Raw genomic sequence first — 11,974 nt, forward strand, 5'->3', positions numbered from 1 at the left:
CAGTCTTTGGGAGCAGGTCTTTGGGCACAAAGTGGTGCAAGTCTCGATCGGAGCAATTCTCAAAAAACCAAAGGTTGTTTTTTGAGGGGCACAGGTCTTTGTGCGCAAGTTAACGTGGGGCACAGGTCTTTGGGTTCAAAAAACCAAAGTCTTTTGAAGTCATTTCCCAACTGGCCAGAAACTTTCCATATTCTAAACCACTTTCCATATTCTAAACCATGAATTAAGAGGATTGGAAGCATAGAAAATGCGCATTGAATTTGACAAAGTAACCACTGCAAAAAAATCCACTGGTACATTAATCCACTGGTGCAAAGTTCTCTAAATTAATAACCTATTACATGGGAATATTCACCCCCTCACCCCTCTCTCTCTCTCTCTCTCTCTCTCTCTCTCTCTCTCTCTCTGTGCTATCAAGAGTGCGTTCCCCCCCCCCCCCCCCCCCCCCCCCCGGGCCTTGCGCCTCCTGCCTCCTCTGGCTGCCCACCTTTTGCCTTGTACACTTCTGAAGAATGCTACGGGCTTGACGTTGAACGCCCTTGACGCTCACTGTGATCGAAGATGCAAAACACACGTTAACGTGCACAGTGAGCAGTGAGCAGTGAGCGCATTAACGTGCGCTCTTTGGGAGAAGTCGCAAGGTCTCAAATCGGCAGTTCAAATCGCGCAAGGTCTCAAATCGGCAGTTCGCGGCAAATCAGGGCAGTGGAGAGCAAGATTCGAGCAAGGCGTGCAGTTCGTCAGATTCGTCATCAAGATTCGAGCTGATAAGTAAGCTGATAAGCAAGGCGTGCATTTCAGCTGATAAGTAAGCTGTGTAGTTCAGCTGATAAGTAAGCAAGGCGTGCAGTTCAGCTTACTTTCGTCAGATTCGTAAGCTGTGCAGTGCAGTTCAGCTGTGTCAGATTCGTCAAAATTCGTCAGCAAGATTCGAGCGAGAAACTGTGCAGTGCAGTTCAGCTGTGTCAGATTCGTCAGCAAGATTCGAGCAAGGCGTGCAGTTCTGACTCGTCAGCAAGATTCGAGCAAGGCGTTAAGTTCTGACTGATAAGTAAGCACAGTTTTGTAAGCATAGTTTTGGCAGCTGATTTTGTAGCTGTGGGAGAAATTTTATGATTTTTCTGCCTTGCTGTCCGTCAAGTTATTGGACACCAAGTTATTGGCCTCTATTCTCATCCCAAGATTTTGTCATATTAGACTTTTGGCTCGCTATAACAAGCCTTATAGTACCCTTTAGCCAAAGCTTGGTTGAAAGGTGATTGCATCTTACTACCATTTAGCTACACAGGTTAATGGTGATAGGATTCATCTGTTGGACTTTCATGTGCTGTTCTTGTACCAAAGACTGGTTCTTTTCATGAGTTTCATTGCTCTTATTTTTTGCGTTTACCTTGCTCATTTTAATGGAAATAAATTCTGCAATGTTTGTTCACGCTACTTTTTCAAACTTTAGTTTCAAATTTTCAAGAGAGTTAGAGCCTTCCTACATGAGACATTCACACATTCAATGGAAAATCAATCGACGCTTGAGACCTTGGTACACCACCCCGTTTACTCTGATTTCTCTAGAAGATACTACTCTTGAGTTTCCTTTTCATGCTTTGCAAATTATGAATTCAAAACGTTTTTGGGTCTTGGGTTTTGCATCAACCTTTTTCAAGACAAATGGCAGAAATTCATGTCCGATGAGAAGAGACTTGGAAACAAGATGGATGCGGTTATAAGACAGAAATTGTAGGACAAAGAAGTCAAAGATGTATGCAATGCCAGCCCTTCACATGGAGATGTTCTTATCTCAATGTGGCCTGGGTTATGCCTCCTCGGTGGTGGTGATGCAGCCATTACCCTCCATCTGGCCTCGATTATCATCCCAAGATTTTGTCACATTAGACTTTTGACTCGCTAAAACAAGCCTTAACTACCCTTTAGCCAAAGCACAGTTTAGTTTTGTACTGCTAAATAGTATGCAATACAAAACCTCTAAATAAAGTATGCAATAAAGTTTGAGTTGCACATGCAGGTGAGAAAGCACCTGCGAATTGTGAATGTTAGAGCATCTGTCATCCGAGTATCTACGCAAAGCTTGCATCTCCATGCCAACATCACCAAAAAATCGGAGAGGAGCAATGGCAGGACGTAAAGGACGCCCTCTTGTAAGGTACATTTTCTCATGTAGAGGTGCCATTATTATGCATGTAGAGGTGCCCGTCGATGTGCATGCCTAAAAGCAAATTGTATAAAAAATAATGTATTTATTTTTACAAAAGCAAATTGCTTCTAGAACTACCCGTTGACAAGAATGTTTGTAACTTGCTAAATTTTATTTAGTGTCTAAAGACTTGCATGTTAATGTGAATGCCTAGAGAGGATGTTTACATATGAAAAAAAGCTTTCAAATCATCCAAGCTTTCAAGTCAATTAGTGTCTAAAAACCTGCATGTTAACATGCATGTTTAGAGAATAGTGATTAATGTTTCAAAAGAGATTATTTTGTGTTTTATATTCAATATTAAGAAACCCTCATGTGAAGTGTCCATTGGATTATTATATTTTTTGAAATTTTGTTCCACATTCAAAGGAGGTGCTGTCCAAATATTTTCAAAGATTGATTGTGTATTTTATTGAAGGGCAACTTAAAGACCTGCATGTCAACGTGCATGTTTAAAACCAATGTTTCATTAGAGTAGCAAAATATATTATTGTATTTCTAGAATTTATTTTTATGCACAAAAAAGGTTCTAGTCATACATGTTACATGTTAGCGTGCATCTTTACAAGCAATGTTTTGTTGGAGATAGTATTTATTTTTTGTCTTCAATCTTTATTTTTTGTCTCCTTCAATGGACTATGTAAAGATTAAATTATGTTTGAAACATTGCTTATAAACATACATGTTAACATTCATGTTTAAAGGCAATGTTTTCATTGTTAACGTTTATGTTTAGAGGCAAGTTTTTATTTCTCATAGACATGCATGTTAAAGTTCATGTTTAGAGGCAATGTACAAATTTTTTAAGATGTTGATTGTGTATTATATTTGTAGTCCATCTCGTGGAAGATTAAAGAAAAGTCTACGTAATGAAAAGTCTACACAACCACTTGAAAGTAGTGAACAAGTGTCATCAGTGTCAGTAACAGAAATGTCAGAGTGTCATGGCATTGAAGAGGAAGAGATTCACTCTGTGGATGTTGACCAAGGGTCTATGCACGAAATTGATGACACATTGGCTCCTGAAGAAAACGAACTTCAAATTATCCCTTGGGAAATGCGAGATGAGGTAACTGCTGCTGCAGAGATTCACGAGGAGCAAAATATTTTTATGCATAGAGGTGCCGATGTACTTCAGACCACACATATGTTCAGTTGCTTCGACTGTCCTCCTATACCTTTGTGTAGGTTGATTTCATATGCTAGAGTCAGAGGTTTAAGAGATGATTTAGGTGGATTAAAAACGGCTTTTGCAAGGGAAGGATATATGCAAGAAAAGGGAGCTTTCATTGTTTCACTTTGGACATTTAAGAGAGAGCAAACCATTGCTACAGGTAAGTTGAAGCTTCTTAAATTTGTTAAGTGAATTTCTATTTTAAAAATTCTTTTTGAATTCACTAATTTTGGTTTCTTGTTTTGAAGATGACATCAAGGAAAAGTGGGATCCTCTTTGGATAGAAATCAATGAGGAGTATGAGTTGGAGCTCAAAAGCCAACCAAGGTTTGCAGATCTGTCAGACCGCATGTTTTATGTTTGGGAGGGCAACCATCGCACGCTTGCATGGACTGAAGCTATCAAAGAGAAGTTTTCCACCTCAAAGGAGAGACATTGTAGGGTCCTTTGTACTATCATAGATCCCACCAAGGTTCTTGAGATTGCATTGCTAAGTAGCTTGCAACGAATGAATGTGTGAGTATCTACTAAAGCATATATCTTGTTGTTGAATACTTTATTATGGAAATAAATCAATATGGATTTTTGCAGTATGAACATGCATGCTTTGGTAGCCACACATACGGGATGAGATTGTAAACACCAATCATATATGTGCAGCTGAACATGAAAGCTACCTAAAAACTTTCCCCAACAAAGACCAGAAACTAATTGCATATGTGCGAAGAAAGTATGCTAAAGGTGCAGAACCTTGGTATCCACTCACACGACGCTACCATGGCATGCTAGTTTATGATGTGAGTTTTTTTTTTTTTTCTTGCAAATTATTTTTAAGTCATTTGAATATCTCTTAGACAAATTGATTTCTTTTTTAGATTCAAATAACTAAAGAGAGAGAGTCTAGATTGACTCAACTCAAGCAAGGAATGCCTGTAGAGGATGTGAAGAAGGAGGAGAAAAGCATTCATCGTGAGATAATACATAAATATCAAGAACGCATTGGAAAGGTACACTTCACCAAATAATCAAGCAATAGTCATTGTGTTGATTGTTGTTATGGATTTGAAGTAAAACTTATGCTCTTTGTATTGTGTAGTATCTCTTGAATATTTTGGATCCCAATCTTGGGACAGACTGGTTGGCAAAGATTATGTCACTCAAATGGGGACATGATAGCTGTGCAACTTTAGAGAAGCTAAACTTGATTGCACTCCATGATGTCCCTATGCAGAATAAAATCCAATGGGTTTCATTACTCGAGTCTGATGGGATCACAAGGACTACTTTTGGTTTGAATAAGGGAGATAATTTTTTTCGACAGTGAGTATGATTTACTAGTTATTTAATGTTTGGCTTGCTTTGTCTAAGAGATAATATTTGTTTAAATAACACAACTTTGCTTTTTTTAAAATTTGTAGTTGGCTGCGTAGAGAGGGCTACCTTGCTCGTGTCTATGAGAGAGCAACACAACTTGTTTTGGACAATTCAAATTTGCCAGGAGGGGCACCATTGCCACATGAATGCACATTGGGGTTCTACTTTGATGAAATTAAGTTTGAAGCTAGGCCTTTTCTCTATCCTTTGGAGGTTTCTTTGGAGGCTAAAAGCAAATATGTAGAGAAACAAGCACTCAAGAAAGTTGATACTTTTCGAATGGCAGCTCAACGATTGGCTTACAGGTTTGTAACAATTTTGATCTTGCTTTGTATGTCACTATCGAGTCATGTGTTCAATGTTTTTGTTTCTTGTTAGGTTTTTGTCACTTTTGGTTTCAAAGGGGATCTTGCCAACTCTCCCATTTGTGGTGAGAAAGTGGGCACAGACTGCGTCAAAGGACACATATATGTACCCCCCTAGCATGCCCACTTTGACAACATGGGAGAGAGATACATGTCCATGGTGATTAGATATGGTGTAGGGTCACACCCTAGAGAGAGAGAAAGAGCTTCGAGAAACCATGCTTAGGGATGCAGCAGCAGAGGCGAGACAACCACCACCTGCTACTTCAAAGGCGAGACAACCAGGTATGCTTATGTCATTCTTTAACTTTTATGTTTTCATGCTGTTGATTCTTGTAGGTTCAAAAACTGTTGTATATGTCTTTTAAGGTGTCCACTTGTCTAGTGAGAGGATGGAGACTGTGGTTGATACCACTATTGAGAAGGATGTTCTAGAGCATGGTAAGTGTCAAAATTTTTATTGTCAACTTTTATTAATACTTTGTGAAAAATTTCACATATCATAAATATGTTGTCGCAGACTCCTCGGGCTTGATTGTTGTTAGAAGGAGCATACAATTTGTCTATGTTTTGGAGTCTCCTTTGCGTTACCCAATGCTTCCTGTTGATACACGATGTATTGCTATTGCTAGCGATTACATTTCTATTGTTGCAAATTATAGAGAGGGTACTCGCAATGCATCATGGAATCTTGTGCATCAACATATGTCTCGAGTTCGCTCAAGCGGTGTGCCATACACTCGTGGGGGAAAGTCTGTTTTGTGGGCCGTAGATTTTGTCTTCTTGGATCTTCCTTTTGGTGGATTGCATATTGGTTCTTCTTCTCCATCTCGTTGGGATATTTTCACTGAGGAGCATATACGATCTGCTATCCATTTGACTTTTTCTACACTTGCAGATTCTGGATGGCTGCTCATTATGGCTTCTACTGCAGGTATTTGTGTTGTGTTTAATTACTTGCATTAATATTATTTCATAATATCGGTAGTTTTTTCTTACAAGAACTTATGAATAGGAGAGGTTATTGGATGGGTGGAGAGGTTGGTCGTGATTCACAGATGGTGGTACATCGTCGCATTATAGTGCTCCATCATAGTTCATATGGATATGTTGAGAGTTTATCTGATCGAATTCAGGTATTGTTTTCACTTCAGTATTGTATAGTTTTGTTGAGGCTCTTTCTTCAATGTTGTGGTTTTGTAATTTGATTTGCAGTGCCAGTGCTCTATGCTACTTATGGTACACAGGATTGGGATGCAGCCAGTATGCTTTGTGGCTGAGAGCACCACTATGTTCTCTCGCTTGGGTCTCCAGCCTTTAGATTCGTTCATGACACACCATTTTTCTGAGCCTTCCTTAGTTAGATCAAAATCAGGTATGCCTTGGCGGGGTGCGATGCAGCGGAGCCAGGCTTTTGTTGCAGCTTTTGTTGAGTTGCTTTGTCGACGTGGAGGTATTTGTTTGGAGCTTGGGTGTGGTACAACTCCCGTTTTGGCTGCATGCTTATTATCTGAACGAGCATGTGTTGCGCTTGACACCGACGAGTCTCTTATTAGAGACTATGTGGTTCCCTTGCTTTGTCCTAAAAAGCGAAGCCGAGAGGAGGTATCTACCTCTCTAGATGTTGAGGATGAGGGTGACATGCCATCGCGTGTCGACCCTTATGATGACTAGTGAGACTTCGCTCCTACTATGACATTGACATTACTTTTTTGTTTTTGATCTTTATGTTGTGATTCACTTTTTGGCATTTATGTATCTTGCGTAAGAATTACGTCTAATGTTATTAGATCCATAGATTAAATTTTGATTACATGCATAATAACTACATATACTTTTGTTTGTTTGCGGAAGTGCATTGCCGATTTATGCAGAGGCAGCGGCTCAAAGAATGGCGAAGGAATTGAGATACGACTTTCGTATCTGTGAAACGCGTCATAAACGCAATGTTTTCATTGATGACGAATGCGACTCTTCATAGAGTCTAAGAATTATTAGCGAGTGCTTATGATGTAGAGTTTAGTTATTGACAAATGGACATATCATTCCTTCTATGATTTTGAAAGTGAATATTTTGAAATCCTCATGTGAGCTGTCCATTGGACCATGGTTAGTTTGAAATTTTCTTCATTTTACAAAGGAAGCTTTGTCCAATTTTTTTTATGAAAGGCTCTTGTATTAATGATTTGACAACATAATTTGTATTATGTATAATACATAACATTGTGAATTGATGAGACGAATGCGACTCCTTCAAGAATCTAGAGAATTGTTGGCAAGTGTTTATGATGTAGAGTTTAGTTATTAACAAATAAGATAGTGTTTGTGAAAATGTAGCTTATTGACTTCATTTTCTTGTATTATGATTCACTTCCCTATTTTGTTTGCTCTGTGTTTTGGGTCTTTATGTTATGTTTCACTTTTTGACATTTATGTATCTTGCGGAAGAATTACGTTTAATGTTATTAATGAGATCCATAGATTGAATTTTGAGTGCCGATCTATGTAGAGTCAGCGGCTCAAAGCATGGAGAAGCAATTGCGATACGACTTTCATATCTGTGAAATGCGTCATAAACGCAATGTTTTCATTAATGACGGATGCGGCTCTTCATAGAGTCTAGAATTAATATCGAGTGCTTATGATCTAGAGTATAAGTATTGACAAATGGACATGTCATTCCTTGTATGATTTTGAAAGTGAATATTTTGAAATCCTCATGTGAGGTGTCCAATGGACCATGGCTAGTTTGAAATTTTTTTCATTTTACAAAGAAAACTTTGTCCATTTTTTATGGAATTCTCTTGTATCAATGATTTGACAACGTAATTTGTGTTATGGATAAACATTAAGTCATTGATGAGACGAAAGCAACTCCTTAAAGAATTTAGAGAATTATTGGCAAGTAGTTGTGATGTAAGGTTTAGTTATTAACAAATTGGACAGTGTTTGTAATACTATAACTTGTTGAGTTCATTTTCATGTATTATGATTCACTTTCTTAATTTGTTTGCTCGGATCTGTGTTCGCTCGGAAAATGCCGCTCGCGGTATGGTAAGACTCCTTGATTATCAAGTATCTGCTTCTATGAATTTATGGTCATCCATAACAAATCAGCTCCCTATCACCCACAAGAAAATGGACAAGCTGAGCATACAAATAAAATTCTTAGCTCGGTATTGACTAAAGTGGTTAGTTCAAGAAGGACAGACTCGAAAATGAATCTCCATGCAGCTCTATGGGCTTATCGAGTTTCATTCAAAATAGCTTTAAAAGCTACACCCTTTAACCTTGTTTATGGTCTTGATGCCATATTGCCAATAGAGTTTCTATTACCGACACTAAGGATAGCTAAGGATCTTGAGTGGACTGGACATGAATTGTCAGAGAGACTTGAAGATTTATAGAAGCTAGATGAACAAAGGCTAACAATTGTAGCTACATCTATGCATAAAAGCGGAAACAAAAATAGTTTTTTGATTCTCATTTAGTTACAAAAATCTTCAAAAACGGGTACTTAGTTTTAATTTATTCTCTTAAGCAACACATTCTCAAGTTTAAGAAAAAGGGAAATAGATGGTTTATCATTGAAGATGTATCTCCAAGTGGAGCAGTTAAGATATCCACCCTAGAAGGTGAACCAATGGCTAATTGGATTAGTGGATGTCGTTTAAAGAAGTACAATTTGCTGCTAACCAATGAATTGCTAGAAAGAATGCATGCAGTCAAGCAAAGAAACATAAAACGACATCAGGTTATTAATGAAGCCCCAGAGGAAGCTCGACTTTGGGTACTCAAAAGGAAAGCTACTCTCAAGGATCAACAAATACCTATTCCCATAAACACATTGGAATTAGAAGACCAACAATGGGAATTGCAAAAAGATGTAGTGTCAACAGATGAGGAATGGTTAGATGGAATGGACCTTTGCATCAAAGTACAATTCAACAATCATAGCATAAATGCATTTGTCGATACAGGAGATAGAGTATGCAGTCAGTTATTCCACGTACAAGAAAGCAACAAGTCAGTCTTTGAGCAGGAATAGCGACTATTAAAGGATGCAACAAGAACCCAACATCAACATTGGGAGTAGTCAACTTGAATGTGATAGTACATGTATGTTCATGTCCTTATCAGTTTGTATGCTTACCAGATGAACAATGAATGAGACAATGATTCTTGGAATTCTATGGATGCAGACATACAAGGCAGTACCAGAGTGGGATACCAATCAACTCAAGCTATCACCTAAAGGAGGACAACTCATTGTTCCAATTGCACCAAGTAAGGAAGAATGGAAAGGATCCAATTGCACCAAGTAAGGAAGAATGGAAAGGATCTTACCAGCAGAGCAAACCACGAAGCAATCAATATTCTCCATCCTATCGACAAGAAAATGCTACAAGTAGTATGCAAGGAGTCGAGAAAATTTGGGTACCGAAAGCACAACTTAAGGACAAGCCGATTCAAATCAAGGTGTCCAAAACATCATTGACAATACCAAAGATAGTTCCAAGGGTCAAAATACGAAGACGATCATTTTAGAGCAAGGAGCCTAACATGAAATGGATTTGGAAGAAAAAGGAGCACTTATCTTCTCCATAAACTAGAAAATCAATCAAGCGATGGAGAGTTAAGTCTTAGAAACCTCAACCATACCATTCTGACCAAGACAAACCAAGATAACAATGGCGGGTAAAAGCTCAACAACAGTCATTATTGATACCAAAAGCTCAGGAAATCAGCGTGCTAAAGCATCTTGATGGTACAATCAAGCAAAGAGCACATAGGCTATAAGATTTACTCTTTGGAAGACAACATCAAAAAGCCTCGACATTAGAAACCCTTGAGTTAATTACTCAAGACCCAACTCTTGTACATCATAATGGTTTGAACTGCATTGATCTTCAAAGCATGGTAGGGCCAACCACCGCTATGCATAGACACGATTGTTCAACCCATGCACATAGTCGTCCCAGAGTACACCATCTAGGAGGGGTGGAAGAGTACTAAATAATTAAGAGCAATGTTTGAAGAGGGAGGAAAAGTTTGATGTTAACATGTGATTTTTTACCAAATCACCTAATAATGCCCTTATAATTCATCAACAGGAAAAATTTAACTGATAATATCTTTGCGATGAGTGTAAATAGTGTATATACTATTAGAAAATCATAAAAAATAGTTCTTTTTGGTTATTTTTCACCATTTTTCTCGATATTGAGGCTTTCAAATAGAAAGATCCAATAATAAACAATAAAGTTGTATTTTTTAATGAATTTTTATAATTATTGGCTTTTCACTTTGCTTTTTTAGTGCATTCTGTTATTTTCTTTGATTTTTCTAATAAACAGGTCAAAAATTAATAATAAATAGCAAAGAAGATCAGATGGAAAAATCGAAGACACGGTGGTGATAAGAAAGACAAGGCGGACAAGCACAAAAATTTCAATCATCTCGGCAGATGGAAGCGCGAAGCCTAAATTAGGCGGCCATACCTACTTTTGCAGAATTCTTGCAAAATGAGCTAGAGAAATCCGATTGGGGAAATTTTTCAGTCTAACATAGATTTCACGGCCTATATGACTAACAGGGAAATATAGGAAAAATTGATTCGGGAAGTCCGAGTATAGATACCCAAGGTAGGCTAAAATCACCTCATTTCCACTTGTTGCCTTTGGAGAGAGAGCCTTTCGACCCTCTTCGCGCGTATTTTCCGGAGTCCACAATCACATGTTTTCAGCATCGTCTCACACGAGACATGAGGGGTAAGTTCTAGACTTATCAATGATCCATTTTGTACGGCCGGTAGCTAGTCTAAACCCCTGAAAAAAACCCTAGAATCCGAGCAGTGCACGAAGACCTACGACCAAAAATCGACCATAGCGGCCTGTCAGCTCAACCAGATCTGATGAGACTTGAATTGTAGCATGCACCAATATAATAGAACACTTCTATAGCAACAACTGACCATTCAACAAGGGTTGAGGGAGTCCCAAGTAGAAAAACTAGGTTTTTGGCAGATGCCAGAATTGTATTCTGACTCCAAAGACAGCTTACATATGAGGTCTATACACAATGTATATGATTGGTTTCATAAAATCAATCAAGCCAAGCCCTCGAAAAGCAGAAAACGCCTCGAAGACAAAGCGTTAAATTCGATATACGAGGTCAAATTGACTCCAAATGGACCAAAATTGGATGAGTTGCTTCACGACTATGTTGCGGACAAGTCCATAGCATCAAAAGTGACTAACCAACTCTACAGGCCATGTAGTCACAAAAATCGGTGATTTCAGAGTCGACAAAGCAAAAGTGATGCCGGCAAGACCAAAGTTTACCAAATTCAATTTAGGACTTGTTTTAGGTGTATAGAATGTGTTTAGGTCCAAATTTTCAAGTTTTGTAAGAAAAATTTGATTGTTGTAAATAATCGCGATTATTTACTTTTGCAATATTTTGGCTTGAAAATTGTATCATCACCTCATTTATCACTTGTACACACCTATTACATGCCGAATTTCAAGTATGAACCAAAATGATCAAATTGCCAAAAACGCAAAGAAGGCCTTGCAAGCCAAATTCTGAGTTATGAGCCACATTTTTTGATCCAAATCACCTCATATCACATATATAGGGTCTATACCAGGCCTAGAACCAAGTTGCACCAAGAAAAGTTTATTTTGATAAAAAATTTAATAATCGTGATTATTTACTTTTTTGCCAAGATGGGGCAAATTTGCAACTTTGCCATCATGGATCCAAAGTACATGATGTCCTAAGCCCACAAGCCAAGTTTGAACAAATTTGGAGCTCAAAATCTCAAAATTTCTTTACATCTACTGTTTC

At 38.2% G+C, this 11,974-nt stretch overlaps 1 pseudogene across 1 annotated transcript; it reads left to right on the forward strand.

Annotated features, from left to right (window-relative positions):
* The first annotated feature begins 448 nt into the window (after positions 1–448).
* Positions 449–6,474, forward strand: LOC147424431 (uncharacterized; annotated as a pseudogene). Its single transcript, XR_015186461.1, has 13 exons — positions 449–1,051; positions 2,021–2,158; positions 3,044–3,543; positions 3,632–3,899; positions 3,975–4,180; positions 4,259–4,390; positions 4,480–4,703; positions 4,802–5,062; positions 5,136–5,407; positions 5,492–5,563; positions 5,643–6,056; positions 6,138–6,258; positions 6,338–6,474. The product of XR_015186461.1 is annotated as an uncharacterized LOC147424431 (transcript).
* The last annotated feature ends 5,500 nt before the right edge of the window (positions 6,475–11,974 follow it).

Source organism: Adiantum capillus-veneris, chromosome 25 (genome assembly GCF_014529385.1).
Source record: "Adiantum capillus-veneris isolate H3 chromosome 25, ASM1452938v2, whole genome shotgun sequence".
Lineage (NCBI taxonomy): Eukaryota > Viridiplantae > Streptophyta > Polypodiopsida > Polypodiales > Pteridaceae > Adiantum > Adiantum capillus-veneris.